The following is a 17,084-nucleotide window of genomic DNA, read 5'->3' as shown; positions in this document are numbered from 1 at the left end:
TTTGCCAGGAACACAGATTTAAAGTCCATAACGTCAGCACTGAGCTTGAGAGAAATAATCAGGTAGCTGTGTTTTTCCACTGTTCCTATTTCAGCACTTAATGTTAACCCTATATGTTAACCAATTTTTGTTAGCCCCAAAGTCTAAAATTATAAAGGTAGGGGCTAGATCTTGTCTGAGAATTTATTTTATTGTCATAAGAAAATTTAATATGAGATCTACCCTCTTAGCAAAAGATTAAGTATACAATACAGTACTGTTAAACTATAGCACAATACTGTACAGCAGATCTCTAGAACTTGTTTATCTTGTACAAGTGAAACTTTTATGCCCATTGATTAGCAGTTTGCCAATCTCTGATAACTCATCTCTCCCAGCCCCTAGTAACTGCCATTCTACACTCTGAGTTTGACTATATAAATACCTCTTATCAGCAGAATCATGCAGTATTTGTCCTCTGTAACTGGCTTATTTCACTTAGCATAATATGTCAAGGTTCAACTATGTCATAGCATATGGCAGGATTTCCTTTTTTTAAAGCTGAATAATATTCTCTCGTATGTATATACATTTTCTTTATCCATTTATCCATCGATGAACACTTAGGTTGTTTCTACATCTTGGCTATGGTTAAGTGCTGCAATGAATACTGGAGTGCCAATGTCTCATTGAGACCTTGATTTCAATTCTTTTGGATAAATACCCAGAAGTGGAATTGCTGGATAATATGGTAGTTCTGTTTTTAACTTTTTGAGGAGTCTCCAAATTGTTTTCCACAGCAGCTATACCCTTTTGCATTCCCATCAAGTACATCAGGGTTCCAATTTCTTTACATCCTCACCAACAGGGTTTTTTAAATATTTTTTGGCTATTGTCAAAAAAAAAGACAAGTGTTAGTATGACAATTTTTATTGCAAGAAAACAGAGTCCTACTCAAGCTGGCTCAAGAAAAAGGAGGTCTGTGGTAAGAAAACAGGTATATCATGAGCATATTAGTGCAGGATAAAGCTCGCCCTCGGGAGAATTGGAAGGTCATTTTGAGTTCAAGGTAGGTAAGAGGAATAGCTCATCTCTCTTTCAGGGCACATCTGTTCCTCTCTTACTAGCTTCCTCTGTTTGATTCAAGGTTTCTGTCTCCTAACAGCAGTTTAGACATGGCCTGACATGAATGTTCCTCTCCACATCATCTTTTGGCTTTTGTCCCTGTCACTAACAGCCTTATTTAATCTCTCATCTTCTCAATTCTAATTTCCTAGGAGAGGAATACAAATGACACAGGTCATCCTGTTACGCCCACGGTGTTGGCCAGGTAACAGAGGTTATGTTTTGCGGACAGGTGGCCACTTTCATCCAATCAACCCAAGCCATGAAGGCAAGGTCTCTGGCATAGTTCATGGCTGTTGTTACCTCCTAGCATAGCTGGTAGGGAGTGGCTTGCCTTTGAAGGACATGTGGACCAGAATATATGTATAGGCCTGATGCTTAGCTTGTAATTTGAAAGATAATGACATGTCCACTCATGAGCTTCAAACACCCGTATTCTTATTTTCTTAATTAAGAAAAAAGATAGCATCTGACCCCAACACAAACCTCTGAGCCCTCCACCCCTACTAAAATAACTTCTTTAACCTGGTAAAAGAATGCGAGTATGTTATATTACATAGTGCCAACTCCCTGATATGAACAAGAAAGGAGAGGAGAGCAGGAGATAGACAAATCTTGATAAACTGACAGCACTGGCCTTTACCTCATCTCTGAGTGGGCAGTTTGCTTTACATATGATCATCTTATCTTCAAAATTTCTCCAAGTGTCATATGAGGTCAGTGTTCAATGTTAACTAAAATAAGACAAGCAGCATCATAAACCTACAGATGGCAATTAAGAGCTTATCATTCTTGGATTATTTTATTCTGTGGAGTGATACATGCAGGAGAGTAAAGAATGCTACTTTGACAGCCTCTTCATAATGACTATTAGACACCTGTACTTCTTCTAACTAAACCTTCCCCTAGACAATCTATTTTTCCCTATCAATTCCCAGTTGCAACAACAATAAACGCTACCCCTGACAAAATCGATAGGAAGTTTGCTAGTGACAAGTGCCTGGACAGAGGAGAAGACAAAGAAAAAACACTGACAACCATTGAGAACTTGGTGGTGGCCATCTCACAAAGTGAGTAACAGATGAAGAGAAATTAAAAGATTTTACTGCCTTGAAAAGGATGTTTCTCTAACTCAGAGCAGGGCCTACTGGAGTTGAAGAGAGTCCAAACAGGTTTCAAAGACCAGAACTGCAAAGCCCTAAAGAAATGTAAAATATTTTGATATTATCTCACAATTATCCCTAAGTAGCTTAGTTTAAGCTTTTCATGTAACTCTTAACATTAATTGATTTTTATTTTATCATTCCAGGTAAGGAAGATATGGTAGCTCTGGAGATGGGAGAAGACAGAATGGTGCTCTGTTTTGGTACCCAACAGTTGGTTATCACCCGTTTTGTCCCAGGTGCCACCTATCATCCCTTCTTCAAAACAGCCCTTCGAAATATTCCTGCACAGAAAGGATATTATGTAGCTGTTAAAAGGAATGAAGTAGTGCTATATGCACTGGCATCCAACTATACTGTCAAACAAAAAAAAATTCAGGCTATAAGGACTCATCCCATTTTTGTAAAAATTATGTAAAGAAAAAGATCTGAAAGAATAAATGCTGTTAATAATGATTATCTCTGGTAGGTGGAATTATGGGGAATTTTCACTTTCTATTTTTGCCACTTCTGATTTGCTTAAATTTTTCTTCCAAAAAATATGTTGTCTTTGCAATCAAGAAAATTATATTTTTAACCTCCTATAGTTCATCAATAGGTGGTACCATCACAGCTTTGGTTTTCACTTCCAATTTGTATAGGTTTTAGAGAGGCAGGAGGGAAGAAATTAACAAAGAAGGGTCTCTGGGGTTAGAAGAAAGTCATTAACTCTGTAGTTGGCACTCAGGAAGTAAATCCCATGAATAGGACAGAAGGCAATGTGGTAGAGGTCAAACGTAGGGGCTCTGGAGTCTGGGTTCAAGTCTCAGACTACCACTAACTTGTTTGCTTCCTCCTCTATTTACTAATACGTATGAAATACATGGAACATGTCTAGCAGATGATGTATTCAACGAAGGGTACCTATTCTTATTTTCAATGGGGAAGCCAAAGTGCTGCAATTAAAAATCATTTTCATTTACTTTTAGTTATAATGTCTCCAATTTACTTTCATCAGAGACACTTTGATACATGTGTGTGCATTAGTTTTATTCTCCACTGTAGGGCAGTTAGTTAACATCCAGTATGTACTGGAAGAAGCCTAAAGCACTGGCTAGCAAGAGTTGATTGTGCTCATCCCTCCCCAACTCTTTTGTTACTTTAGTGAGGATAGACTGACAGATTGAAATGTGCCATGGGAAATGACAAATGTTATAAATCAGTGCTTTAAACATTCACCAGCGTACCACTATCAACGTCTAAAGGACCCTAATTGAGAATATACACACCAGGGATGATTAATTAGCAACCGAAATCTCTAATCAAAGCCCGCAATCAAGAACTCAATAACAACAACAACAACAAAAAAACAATCTAGTGTTTCAAAAATGAGCAAAGAACATGGACAGACATTTCTCTAAAGAGATATGAAAATGGCCAATGAAGACATAAAAAGGTGCTCAACATTATTAGCCATCAGGGAAATGCAAAACAAAACCATGAAATACCATTTCACACCTACTAGGATGGCTACAATTTCAAAAATGGAAAATAAGTACTGGAGAAGATGTGGAGAAATTGTAACCCTCTTACATTACTGATGGGAATATAAAATGGCTCAGCTGCTGTCAAAAAAGTTTGGTTTCTCCAATATTTAAACATATAACTATCATATGACATGGCAATTCTACTCCTAAGTATATACCCCCAAAGAACTGAAAACAGGGATTCAAAGAGATATTTTACTTGTAAGCCAATGTTCTTCACAGTATTATTCACAACAGACAAAGGGATACAATCCAGCTGTCCATTGACAGATGACTGGATAAATGAAATGTGGTATACTGTCATAAAAAAAAAATAAAGTACTGATACATGCTACTACATGGACGAACCTTGAAAACATTGTGCTAAGTGAAATAAGCCAGACACGAAAGGACAAATATTGTTATGGTTCCACTTATATGAGGTACTTAGAGATGCAGATTCATAGAAACAGAAAGTAGAACAGCAGTAACCAGGGCCAAGGAGAGGGGGAAATAGTTATTGCTTAATGCTTAATGGATACGGAATTTGTTTGGGGTAATAAAAAAGTTTTGGAAGTAGGTAGTGGTGACGGTTGCAGAACACTGTGAATATAATTAGTGCCACTGAATCATACACTTAAAAATGGTTAAAATGGCAAATTTTGTTATATATATATTTGACAATTTTAAAAATTAATAATGTGACATACCAAAAACCAATGAATTACATACATTAAATGAGTGAATTGTATGGTATGAATTATATCTCAATAAAGCTGTCTGGGTCTCTTTTTAAAAGCCCACAAGCAAGTTGTGGGACAATTATTTTGTGGGGGTGGGGTGACTGAAGCACTATTTTGATTATGGTGTATATACTTGCCAAAACTCATGTCTCCTAAAGATACATGAATCAGTTAGCAATATTATTCAGGCACTCCCATCCTTGCATGAATAAGACTGGTTGGCCCAAAGTCCTTCACCCTTTTGGAATGATACCTTAGGCTCATGAATCAAACAAACCTTATGTTCAGACTCTTAATGGAAGATTCGGATGTGCCCTTTGATTGGAAAGTAAGCTGAATCATACCACTAGAATGTTGTCATATCTACCTCCAGTGAACCTTTCACACAAGATAGTGGATGGAAAGAATAAGAGATGGATTGTCTCTGGGTGTACAGATCAGGCTGTATTTTGTGCCTGATTATTACTAAATGTGTGGTAGAACTTAATCTGAACTGTTTTCACTGCAATATACAGGTTGTGAGGAGGAAACCTAGAGCCCTCACCTACCTCTAACTACTGAAGATCAATGACACCCACCAAAGTGGAATCTAATAACTGTGGACAACCAAATTGCCTTATTAGATCAATTTGCAACAAATATTTTTGGGACTTCTGTACAAACAAAAGTGTGTCTGATCTGAGAATACACTTTAAGTAAAATCAAAACCAAAGAAACCAAAAAAAAAAAAAAGATCTACTTTCCCATTCTGGCTGTATAGCTAGCAGGGATGAGGAGATGGGAGTTGTTTGTTTGTTACTCATATATAAGACTTATATACAAGGTACAGTAGTCCCTCCCTTTTTTATGAGGGATGCATTTCAAGAACCCCCAGTGAATGTCTGAAACCTCAGATAGTACCAAACCCTTTATATACTAAGTTTTTTTTCCTATACAGACATACCTATGATAAAGTTTAACTTATAAAGTAGGCACAGTAAGAGATTTAACAACAATAATAATAACAATTATAACAATAAACTGTAATAAACGTTATGTGAATACGGTCTCTCTCTCTTGGAATATATTGTACTGTACTCACTCTTCTTCTTGTTATAATGTGAGATATTCCTATGTGATGAGATGAAATGAGATGAATGACAGTCATTGCGACGTAGTGTTAGGCTACTATAAGAGTTACCTAAACACAAGCACTGTGGTACCACAACAGTCGATCTGATAACCGAGACAGGTACTAAGTAACTAATGGGTAGGTAGTGTATACAGTGTAGATATGCTGGATAAAGGGATGATTCAAGTCCTGAGCAGGACAGAGTGGGATGGCATGAGATTTCATCACACTACTCAGAACGGTGTGCAATTTAAAACGTATCATTTATTTCTAGAATTTTCCATTTAATATGTTTAAACCAAGGTTAACCACACCTAACTGAAACCATGGAAAGAAAAACCGCAGATAAGGGAAGACTACTGTAATACTATTAAATGGATTTCGTTTCACAGAAATATTTCCCATTTAATATGTTGTTCACCAAGGGATTTCATCCAAAGGGTCAGCATCAAACTTCACAATACGGATCCAGGAAAAAAATAATTAACATTTAACAGTGGTATCTCTTTAAATTGAGCTAAACGTTAGGACCCAAATATCAAGTTTCAGGTGTGTCCTCTAGCCTCAGAGGCCAAGTTGTTATTTGTCACTAAGCCTCCGGACTTGAGCCCAAGCAGTAGGTAACCTCAGAGCGTGGGTGAGCATAGGGGAAAGGAGGTTCAGCGAAACGGGAGATGGCAAAGGCCAGCAGAAGGAAGTGAAGAGTTCATTCGGTTTTTGTTTTTTTAATTTTCTTTGGTTTTATTGAAATATAACAATTAGTTGCTTGTATTTATATTGTACAAGACAATGAGGTCTTTCTCATTTATAGTTGGCATACAGTAATATACCTGTTTTAGTTCTATAGCATAGTAATCAGAGATCCACATAAGTCGCAAAGTGATCATCCCACTAAATGTAGTACACTTCTTCCCCTTAGATATTTATTACATTGACTATTTTACTTATGCTACAATTCATATCTCTATGACTATTTTGTAACTATCCATTTGTACTTCTTAATCCCTTTGCCCTTTTTCACTGTTCCCCAAACACTGCTTCCATCTAGGAGCCCTCAAAATATTCTCTGTACATATGACTTTGTTTCTGTTTTTGTTGTTTTCGTTTATTTTGTTCTTTAGATTTTGCATGTAGTGAAATCATATGATATTTGTCTTTCTCTATCTGACTTACTTCGTTCAGTATAATGCTCTCTACATCCATGAAGACAATATCTTTTTCCATCCCCTTCCTTTTGTGTGTGTCTTTTAATCTGAAGTGAGTCTCCTGTAGGCAGCATAAGTAGGGGTCTATTTTCTCATCCATTCAGCCACTGAATCTTTTGGTTGGAGCACTTAATTCTTTTCCATTTGTGATGCTTGTTGATAGGAATGTAGTTACTACCATTCTTTATTCATGTTTTTGACACATGGTTCTTCTTCTTAAAGAAGTCCCTCCAACATTTCCTGTAATACTGTTATGGTGTTGATAAATTCCTTTAGCCTATTCTTGCCTGAGAAGCTCTTTATCTGTCCTTCAACTCTAAATGATAGCTTTGCTGGATAAAATATTGTTGGCTGTAGCTCCTGGGTTTTCACCACGTCGAATATTTTGTGCCAAACCTTTCTGATCTGCGTGGTTTCTTTTGAAAACTTAGCTGCCAGTCTTATGGGTGCTCCCTTGTAGGTAACTAACTGCTTTTCTCTTGCTGCTTTAAGATTCTTTCCTTGTATTTAACCTTTGGTGTTTTAAGTATAATGTGTCTTGATGTGGGCCTCTTTGAGTTCTTGGTTTTTGGGACTCTCTGAGCCTCCTGAGGTTTTATGTCTATTTCCTTCACCAGGTGAGGGAAGTTTTCCACCATTATTTCTTCAAATAGCTCTTCAATGTCTTGTTTTCCTTCCGGTACCCCTAGACATGTATATCTTTACATTTAATAGTGTTCCATAGGCTCCTTAAATTATTATTATATTCTTGGCTTCTTTCTTCTTGCCATCCTTATTGTGTCCTTGGCTTCCCCATCCTCTATATAGGTCATTTGATCCTCTTCTTTATTCACTCTGTTTATTCCATTTAATATACTTTTCATCTCAGATTTGTTCTTCATTTTTGACAGGTTCTCTTTTACAATTTCTATTTCCATTTTTATGCTTTTTTTTTTATCTCTGTTGAAGTTCTCTCTGAATTCATCTACACTTCTCCTGAGTTCATTGAGCATCTTTACAACCAGTGTTTTGAACTCTGCATCTATTAGATTGCTTGACTCCATTATTTCTGGGTTTAATGGGTCTCTGTTCTGTTCTCTCACATAGTTTCTGCTTCTTTGTATTTCCATTTAAGCTGCCTTTCTATGTCTGTTTCTATATACTAAGCAAGGCTCCTAGTTGCCCAGTCTTATGGTGCTTTGGTTAGCAGGTGTCCAGCAGCACAGTCCTGAGAGGGGTTCAACTGCAGGCCAAATTTATCCCCAGACTGTGCCTCCCCGGAGCCACCTGTTCAGATTCAGCAAGCAATCCACAAATACTGTGCTTATAGTTGCCTCAAAAGGCCACACCAAAAACTGAGGCCAGCTGCCTCCAGTGTGAGTCTAGGTGCTGCTCAGCAACGAGCATCTGAGCACAGAGGACACACCTAGATGTGGCTTGAGTGGGGCCCAAGTTGGGGGAGGCGGAGCTAGGGAATCCTCTGGGCAAAGCAATCTCTATCATCCACTTTGATGACATCTCAGCTATGGCAGCGCTGAGTCTGCACACTGGGAGGGTTCAATAGAAGAACAATGGATACCTCCGGCACTTCTGTACAGAGCGAGTCTCGCCTCTAGCCCTCACTCTGACAACTCAGTGTATCCCTTTAAGTCCCTGGTGCCCCTTGTGCAGCCGACCTGGCGCCGGTGCTCAGAACGAGCATGTCTGCCACTGCCAAAGTCTGCTTGCAGACACATCCCCTTTAAGAGTCATCTGCGGCTACTGCTGCCATGGCCTCTGTCCCACTTAGCTGCTCCACCAGGCAGCCCTGTGTCCCCGCCCCGTCCTACCTCCTCCTGTTGCAAGGTGATTTCTTATTTCTCTCCCTAGTTGTAGGGCTTGTTCATCTAGATCCAAGGCAATTTTCCTTGCTGTTTACTTCTTGTTTCTGTCGCAACATTGATTTGGTCGCCAGAGGGATGAACAGAGCCTCTGTCATCTCCATTTTTTTCTCTCTCCTTATTCAGTTTTTTAAAGTTATATTACCCTGTATTCTCTCACCATGAAAAGTGATTGTATACAACTCCTTAAAATAATGTAGGGAAAAGCTTTTGGGAGCCTGAATACTAACTGAACAGAGTTGCTGCTACAGCCCTGAGGTCCCTAGGGATCTATATCAAGGAAGACCATGAAACTAGTTCCATTTCCCTGAGTGTTTTATAAAAGGAACATACCCAGTTGTTTCACTAAAATGAGGATGTAACCTGAAAAATGGGTAAACTACTTGAAGCAAATCCAATATATTAAAAGCAAGATTTAACAAACAAGAAATTTGAAGGCTATAATTCACATCACCAAAGGATTTTTTTCAAGAGGCTCTCCATGGAATTCCTTAGAATAAAGAGGGAAGCTGCCCCTCTGCACTTAAAGTAGGATTTAACATCTAGGTTTGTATCACAAGCAACTTTTGAAAGAGTATATTTCTTCTCATTCTTATAAAAGATAAAACAACAGAGATGAGTAAATTTGAAGGAGAGAACATTGCTGGCTCTTATAGGGAAGTTCTCTTAACATTGAATTTTGATATCTATGAATAATCTCTCCAAGCTGGTTGCATTAACCCAGCCCTTTTTGTTTACTAGGGTCCCCTGTTAGGGCAATAGACATGGAAACCCCCTCAGCCTTGCTTACAGGGATTTCAATGTCACTGCTATAGAACTCTCACTCTCTGAGCCACCCCTAACCCCTCAATCCAAACACCACATGTATCATTCTCAGAAATTCTGACCCGGGTGGTACAGAAAGTCAAAATTCAGATGCACTGAATCCCTAGAACACAACTCTACTAAGCAAAAGCTAGTTAGTTTTCTATGGAAAGTGATATAATAACTTATTTCCAATGTTATTTCTTAATATTAAGAGACCAACCAAAAAGCTTTTCTTAAAGTCAGGCCATAGAGCATCCAAAACAAGGTAAAGAGACCATGACCCCCAAGTATGGAACACAAGGTTTTCCTGACTCAAAAGTAATATCCTCCACCCACCCACCCACTCACTCATCCACTCAACTACAGAAAGCAGAGGTGCCATTTTCCCAGGAAATTATTCTTGAAAAAGCTAGGGGGCGGCACTGTCATCAATCCTCCCCCTTTTTAGACAGAACAGGAACATCTCAAACACGCGACAATTACCTTAGCAAAGGCAGCTCTAGAGCTTTCCTCCGTTGCCCAGTACCTAGGAACCCTCTTTCCATCAAATTATTAAATCTTATTAAATCTGTCACACCCAATGTCTCTTATTCTGAGGATATGTAGCTTCAAGGAAGGCAAAAGCAAGCATACTAAGGGATGAGTAAAAAAGGACATTGGATCAACAGGCTCAATCTTGAGGTTATTACAAACATAAATGGACTGCTTTAATAACAACGGCTATCTTTTATTGAGTCCTTACTAGGTCCTTACTGTACAGACACTGTAATCTTCACAACTATGAATTACTATTCCATTTTACAGACAGGTCAACTGAAGTTCAAAAAAACTCACCCAAGCTCAAATAGCTAACAACAGGCAGAACCAAAATTTTAAACCACTAGTGTCTGAGTCTGGTATGTAGCAAGCAAAATTATTGGCAGATAGTACATGCGCAGTAAATATGTATTGCAAGAATCCATGCTCTTAACTCTTAAACTATACCAACTCTGTAAGGATAAAAACCATAAAAGATCATTGATTTTTGCAAAAATCCTAAGTGTACAGCTCAAGGTAGTTTTTTTAAAATTTCTTCCTTCCCCCAATGACTTTTTCCTTTAATCAGGCAACAGTGAGGAACCCCGCTGCTTCACTATGCCGAGAGAAAGAGAGAGAGAGAGAGAGAGAGAGAGAGAGAGAGAGAGAGAGAGAGAAAGCGCTACTCACAGTTATTTTAGCTGTATCTCAAGAGTAAGAGGTGAGGTGAGGACCACACAAGACCACCTTTTCTCTCAAAAACTGGCCCCTGTCAATTGTGAGTGAAGTGGAAAGAACATTCTGTTCTCAATTTCAAGTCCTACTGACACATGTAGAATAGATTTAACTGTCGGCTCTCTCCGAAGGCTCTGCCTGAGTCAATTGTTTCTGAAGACTTCTAGGTATAACTTAACTAGAATGTGTCTCCTTCAAAGGGAGGTTGTCTGAGCTAGGCTGTCTCCTCGAGCCTAGGGGTTGGGAGTTCAGGTAGCTGGGCATGTTGGGGAGTGTGAAGAAAGGGAGAGAGTTGGGAGTGTGAAGAAAAGGAGGGAGTCCCTTTGATAGTGTTATTCTTTTTCCTCAAAAAGAGCCCAGAGGCAAATATTTAGAACAATGACAGTTAATTATTAAGCCCATGTGCTAAGGTCACAAGAGCCTTATAGAAATATAACTTATGTAATAAGGAGCAGGGTGGGGCAGTAAGGAGTAGATAGAAAGAATACAAATGTTCAACTTAATTGAAAATGGGAGGGGAGTTAATGAGATCAAAGTATTCTAATAAAACAATTAGAAATTCTCGACTGGCTCTTAAAGGAAGCAGGCAAGTGAGAACAGAGTGGGTGGGCTCCCAGGTAGTTTCGGAGGAATCAGAAAGCCATCCAAGATGAACTTTCAAGGCACGAGGGCCACAGAGGGCAATTCTGTCTGTGGCTAAGCAACAGGAACCAGCCTGCCTCCCCTCACACTGGCAGTCATTGTCTCCCACCTCTCAACTAAGGGCTCCATGCTGGCGTGTATCTGAACCACAGGAAGGCACACAATAACTGGAAGCCAATGTAAAAATAAATCATTTGTATTTTCTGATGTGGCTAGATTTTGATGGATTTGGTAAACCACTACTGCCCAACCCTATTCAATAAAGGAGGAGCCAATAACACACATTCTTGCCTAGCAGCTTGCCTGCCCCTGGCAGAGGCGACCTTGCCACAAAGCTCTCATCCATCACATTTTTTTCTCGTGAATTTTTAACGGTTACCTATTACCAACTGTATCAAGTCTAAATGTTTCCTCTTGGTCTTCCAGCTTGTCACGATCTGCCTCTGAACAACCAAAGTGACTCCATCTTAGGTATAAGACTCCATCTTAAGCACAGGCCAGTTTCCAGAAAAGCCACAGATAGCGAGACGATCACCCCACCCTAGACTCAGCCAATCAGAGCAACTATGGAAAGTAACTCTCCAAATTCCCCGCCTTGTTCCTTGGCACCATCACCCAGCCAATCCTGCTAAGCGACAAGCTCGTTGTACCAATCCTGTAACGCCAAGACATCGTTCCCCATGCTTACGATTTTTCCCTTCAAATACCCCTGAAGCCCCATGTTCAGGACCGCCTCCTACTCACTGCTGCGTCGGTGTGTGGACTGCGGTCCGGACTCGAGTCTGAAATAAACTCCCTCTTGCTTTTGCATCCCTGTCGGCTTCTTGGTGGTTCGTGGAGATACCAGTCGGGACATAACACCTCCACCCTACCAATCCAGCACTACTCCCTTTTCTCCCAACACAGACCTCCCAATGAAGGCAGTTTCCATTTTGAACAAAACTCACAGCTTCCTCTCTCTCCATGGTTCTACCAGAATCTGGACTGCCTCTCCAAAATTCCAGGGAGCCACAGTGTCAATGTTACCATAGATTACTATAAATACTGAGCTTCTCTGGGCCATAAAAAAGGGACTGTGCCTTTAAATATTTTATATGGTCCTGCACTGTCCAATATGGTACCCACTCCTACATGTAGCTATTTAAAGTATTTAAAATTAAGTAAAATGAAAAAAATCAGTTCTTCAGTTGCAATAAACACTTATCAAATACACAGTAGCCACAAGTGGCTAGTGGTTACTATCTTGGAGAGAGCAGATATACAATATTTTCATCACCACAGAAACTTCTGCTGGACAGGGCCAGGCCGTACTATAAATGCAAGTGAGGAGTAGCCTAATGTGTGTGAAAATTATTGTTTATCATCACTTGGAAAACTTGAGGCTCCAGATTTCATAAAAAGGAGTGCAGAGGACATAGGGATACTGCCCATGTTAAGTAGCCATCAAAGCATTCTTATCAGTGATCCCAACCAGTTCTGTAAAAATCACAGGTAACTACAATGACCCATTATTTTAAGTCACATGGAGCAAACTTCAGGAACTTTTCAACAGAGCACTAGTAGACTAGTCAGACCACTAGATACTAAGATCTCTATAGGTTTTGGCAGCCAGTACAGATTAACAAGACTCAAGTGTCACTGACCTTGGGAGAAAGCCCCCAAAACACAAAACTACAAAAAAAAGGTATAAATAAATAAAGGCCAGAAGAGGGATACTATAGGGCAGAGAGGTCAGATGAGTGGGAGGAACAAGGGAAGACTAGATAAACAGGGAAGTTAAATGAGATCTGGACCAGGCCCTAGCGAGTGAGAGAATTTTAACGCAAGGAATTCAAAGGATGAAAGGGGACAACTGCATGAGAAAAAGGGAAAGTGAATTTGGGCTCAGGGTGCTTTTAGAGAAGAGTGAGCTAAAGAAGAAATAGGAAAACTAATCAACAGCCATTTGAACTGTTTTCAACCCCTCTAATAATCATAGAATTACATATTAAATTAGATGTTATTTTTAAAAAGATTTTTCTTTAATGAGAATATCTGTTAGTAAGGACAGGTGGAACTTCTGGTAAGCATGTAAATGGTATCACCTTCCTGGAAAGGCAATAATAAGCTCCTTCAAAATATTCATACCCCCTGACACGATAATTCCATTTCAAGGTAAATGGCCTACAGAATAATTTGAAATACAAAGATTTATGCACAAAACAAGTTTTTTTGTAATGTTATTTATAACCAAGAAAACAGGAAATTACTAGGTAAATGATCTGTCAAAGGATGGGGTGTTACAGAGCCATTAGGAATTACGCTTCTGATAAGTATTAAATGACATGAAAAATGTTTATAAGAACGTTAAGTGAAAAAATCAGGGTAGAAAGTTGACAGTATACAATATATAGTCATAACCATGTAAAACAATGTGAATAGAAGGAGGAAAATAAGTAAAAATGTTAACATTTTGGTAGCAAAATTATGGGTACATTTTATTCTCTATACCAGGACTCAGCAAACTATAGCCCATAAACCAAATCTGGCCCATTATGTGATTTGTATATAAAGTTCTATAGGACACATACAACACACACATTCATTTCTGCATTGTCATTGTCCATGGCTGGTGCTATAATAGCAGAGTTGAGTAGTGACAGAGACAATATGGCCTGCAAAATCAAAAATATTTAATCTGGCCTTTTACAGAAAAAGTTTGGCAACCATTGTATTTACCAAATTTGCTATAATGAGAATATGTTTATTCTGCAATCTTTTTCTACAAGGTCTATTTCCATATTTTAAAAGGCCACAAAGAACAGGTTAACAACTTCGGATGTTATTTTGTAAGTAACAGGGATCACTGAAAGTTTCAGAAGAGGGTGGGACATGATCTGGCATAATGCCCACTAGTAGAACACAGAACACTGGATCATTTAAAAAGATGGAATTTAAACTATATGCCAGGCAAAATCTGTGATTCATCAACAGCTGTAATTCTTGGCCACTCCTCATTAAAAAGGGAAGGTTAGCTTAAGATTTGGCTTGTTATTGTTTTCAAGCTTCCTCCTCTGAATAAACCCCAAGAAATAACTTCCTCCCTATAGTAAGGACCAACCAAAGTTTGCCTTGCAAAGAAATGGAGAGACCATATGCAAATTGGTAATTTCTGCCTGGAGTGCAGTTTAAATTTTAGAATAGTATTCCTGTGTTCTTGAAGTCAGTCCTCTGTTTTCCAACCTTTTCCCTGTCTGACACTTTCCTGTTCTACATTGGATAAAGAGGAAGTAGGGAAAGGGAAAGGCACAAAAGGAGAGAATGGAAAATATTTGAAGCTTCTATCTCAAGAGCACTCAAGGAGCCCTAGATGTATCTACCCACCCTTAGAACCTGGTCAAGAAGACCCTAAAACCTATCTCCAGGTTTGTTTCATTCTATCTTTAGAAAGGAAAACAGCCGTCTCTCTAAGAGAAAGCCTCTCTATTCGCAGGCTTTCTCCAGGTTCACTATGCCTTCACCACCTGCTTCAGGCCTGCTTTCCCAGATGCACTGCAAATAACCAGTTTGTACAAACTACTGTTTACTCATTTTCTCAGGCATGAACATAGTGAAAAGATGGAAATGGTCTGAAGTGTTGTTTCCTTTCAAATAAAACTCCACCCATCACAAAGAAGATTAATCATGCACAGAATGAGAAACTCAAAACTACCATAAATTCAGGTCTGGACAGAATAAACACACAGTAAACAGGTCTCTCTTTTTTTCTTCTTTTAAACACATGACATTTTTGGGATCTCAGCAAATTAAAGCCATGAATTTCATTTGGGGCACCATATAAAATGGAACAATTTGCATGTATTTATATTGTATTATATTGGTTCAAGAGAGAGAAGACACAGAATGCAGAGGTACTGAATTATTTAACAGATCATACTTAACATTTTATATTTTAACATATACCCAGTGCCAACAACTGTTCTCACGAGGTTTCTGAACCATTAAGTTGTGCTGTTCTCCTTCTTCTAAATCAAATATAAGTAATTTGTTGTCATAGCAATGCTTCTTCCCACTCCAAGATAGTTCAATACAGGCTTTGTTTCAGCAGGCAACTATCTGTCTACCAAAAATTGGTCATTATCTTCCATCTTTTTGACAAATGTCTTGTCACATTTAGCTACCTAGCTTTTACAGTTATCAGGAGACAGTATTTCTGTGGCACTTTCTAGCACCTGTGCAGGAAAGGAGCTTATAGGACTCCTTTGGAACTGCCTGGAAGCATATCACAACTAAGCCGTTGAGTGACAGCCAATCTCTCTAGTCATGATGACAACAATCCTTTCATTATTACCAAGCTTTACAATATATAGAAAACTGTCACCCACTTCACTGTATTTAAGGCAGTACTAGGTGATGTTTATAAGCTTCGTCAACTGCCTACATCAGGTGGGTTATTTAACTATGTATGTCAGTAATAAGTTACACTTGTTCACTCTTCTCTAAGGCTGAGTTCTGCTTTTCCACCCTTTTGTTGAGGTCTGCATTAAACTAATAAGAGCAATTAAATAAACTTTTGGAATTGTTAATAGAAGTAATAAATGACATGAGATACCACTTTTCCAGTTCCTTCTGCAAAGGCCCATTAGCTGATACTGTTTAGACAAACACAGGAGACCACACTTCAGAGTCAGCACCAACATCAATGCTAATGTAGTATTTGTAGGGTATACTACAGTTTACAAAGTGTTAAGGGTGGAAAATTTTCAGATGGCCAACTTCTGCTTCTATTGTTTAATGTTAAACAGGGTGTAGTTCTAGGAGATATTCTGTGCAAAGATATGCTAATGTTAACTTCTGCTACTGTAAACCTGCTTGCTTGTTTAATGTAATCGCAGGCTTTATAAGCTACCTCCTCTGAAAGCTCGGTGCTGATTCTCTAATGGGGAGAGTCAGTCGCCGGCCGGCTAATAAAGGCTCATAGTTAATCTCAATTGGCTCCGTGGGTCTTAAATTTGATCGCACCACAACAAAAGCAGTTTCACAAAAATGATCTAATTTGGGCTGTGCCTCTTATCTACCCATCCCCCCAACACACAGAAACACAGCTCTGGATTAGGCTGTGGGGATCTAAAATCTTATTCTCTGCATAAGATTTATCCATTTTAAAATAAGAATAACTGGTATCTCCAAATTGAGTTCAAGTCCTGACCTTGATTTCATGTAGCCATATTCTGTAAACTCTAGAGCCTCTACCCTACCCCCAATTAGGTTGGAATTTCTTATGTACTACGCTTTGTGAGAAAAGTAAATTTGAAGGCAGAATCAGAGGGTGGGAAGGAAATCTTCTTTAACATTAGCCCAGGTTTTTAAAAAGAGAATGGGAGTGGAGAAATGGATGCCCAGAAACTTTCACTTTTTCTTTATACATTCCTGTAATTTTACACTTTTTAAAATTATGGTCATATGTTGTTTGTACAATCCAAAAAAAGTTAATTTTAAAAAATGAAGAGGGAGAAAGAAGAGTATCGCTGTTTTTAAAGGAAAGGACAGCCAGAATTAGGGAGGCCTAAATGACTCACCTGGACCCCTTCTTTGAAACTCTCTGGGAGGGATGGAGGTGCTAGTGAAGAGGACCAGCTCAGAGCATTTATTTAGGAAATACAATCAGAATCTGGGGCTGCCCTGATAGAGCCTGAAAATGAGATTTCACAGTAC

At 38.8% G+C, this 17,084-nt stretch overlaps 1 protein-coding gene across 6 annotated transcripts in view; it reads right to left on the bottom strand.

Moving 5' to 3' along the window:
• The window catches only part of TMEM164 (transmembrane protein 164), a 178,937-nt gene that overhangs the window by 135,652 nt on the left and 26,201 nt on the right, over nt 1–17,084 (bottom strand). The window lies entirely within an intron of this gene.

Source organism: Rousettus aegyptiacus, unplaced genomic scaffold (genome assembly GCF_014176215.1).
Source record: "Rousettus aegyptiacus isolate mRouAeg1 unplaced genomic scaffold, mRouAeg1.p scaffold_m13_p_9, whole genome shotgun sequence".
NCBI classification, from domain to species: domain Eukaryota; kingdom Metazoa; phylum Chordata; class Mammalia; order Chiroptera; family Pteropodidae; genus Rousettus; species Rousettus aegyptiacus.
Note: the sequence above shows the minus strand (reverse complement) of the source record. Positions and strands in the feature narration are given on the sequence as shown.